Source organism: Pteropus alecto, unplaced genomic scaffold (genome assembly GCF_000325575.1).
Source record: "Pteropus alecto unplaced genomic scaffold, ASM32557v1 scaffold39, whole genome shotgun sequence".
NCBI lineage: Eukaryota > Metazoa > Chordata > Mammalia > Chiroptera > Pteropodidae > Pteropus > Pteropus alecto.
This window is the reverse complement of record NW_006443568.1, coordinates 8,798,834-8,800,132: the sequence shown is the minus strand read 5'-3', so window position 1 is coordinate 8,800,132 and position 1,299 is coordinate 8,798,834. Positions and strand designations below refer to the sequence as shown.

At 55.2% G+C, this 1,299-nt stretch overlaps 1 pseudogene; it reads left to right on the top strand.

Annotated features, from left to right (window-relative positions):
- On the top strand, nucleotides 1–119 carry LOC112473015 (annotated as a pseudogene).
- The last annotated feature ends 1,180 nt before the right edge of the window (nucleotides 120–1,299 follow it).

Here is a 1,299-nt window from a genome sequence, read left to right as displayed (position 1 = left end):
GTCTACGGCCATGCCACTCTGAACGTGCCCAATTTCATCTGCTCTCGGAAGCTAAGCAGGGTCGGGCCTAGTTAGTACTTGGATAGGAGACCACCTTGGAATACCAGGGGCTGTAGGTGTTTTTCTTTTTTTTTTTTTTAAATCAAGTCTGAGCTCTTGACCTTGATGCAAGTGCTCCCTCCCCGCCCATACTTCTTCTAAAAAGCTCGCCTTCCTTCCTCATTCGGTTTGGAGAAGACTGCTCTTTTTGTTCAGCCATTAGAAAGGGGCCTCCAGAAGTCACTGTGTTCAGTCCCTTGTCTTGGGACAGAAATGCCTGCATTCACCTGGGCCAGGGCCTCCCACCCTTTCCAGCCATGGAGTCCTTCCTATTGTCTGACTTGAATTTGGGCTGAGGCAGCAGTTCCCAGGGAGGAATCCCCTCAGCCGGCCTTGTTTTCCTCAACCTCCTTCTCCACGACTGTACCTTCTCATACCTTCACCAAGCTCCAGGCCCGTCCCCGAGCCCCCTCCCAAGCTTCCGCACCCTCACGCAGGCCCTGCCACACTCTCTGGGCCCCTTCCTTTAGGTCCCCATCCCCTTTGCCCTCTTGATGTCTGACGACATCATTTCCGCTCCCTGGTTCTGGGACCCCATTCCACCCAGGCTCCCCTACCCCTCTGCAATCCTCGTGGTCTCTTCTTCCTCTTACCCCTTCATGATGGGGGGCCCTCGGGAGGCTGGCACCAAACTCCAAGGCTTTGGCATCTCAAGCCTGCCATGGCCTTGGTGTGTCCCAAACCCATCACATCTCCTCTTCTCAATTTGGTCTCCATCTTAGCCAGGGGCTCAAGCCAGAGGAAAGCTGGGAGTTTCCCAAGATTTGCCCTTTCCTCTTCCCTCCACTCTGCCCTGGCCATCTAACAGTGAGTGGGCACTTCCCGCATGCCAGGCTGAATAGTACCCAGAGTTGGGGCTGACAAAGGTGGGTTTTTGTACACATATGAACACCTCCTGAGTTCCCACAAATAAAGGGGATGGAGAAGAGCTTTGTAATAAGCCTACATTTTCCACAGTTAAGCTGGGGTGAGGAAGGCCCCTCTGGGGGTTGTGTGAAGGGGCTGTTCACAGTTGCTGGGGTGTACCAGACCCCCTTTCAAGACTGAAGCTCTCATCCTCCCAGGAGCTACCTGTACAAGACTATTTCCCCTCCCTGGGGGCAGCCTGTGTTCAGGGACGGGACCAGGAAGATTCAAGGGGCTGGCTCCCTTGCCTCAGCTTGGGCCTACCCCGAAGGGCCACCCAGCTCCGGAGCTCCC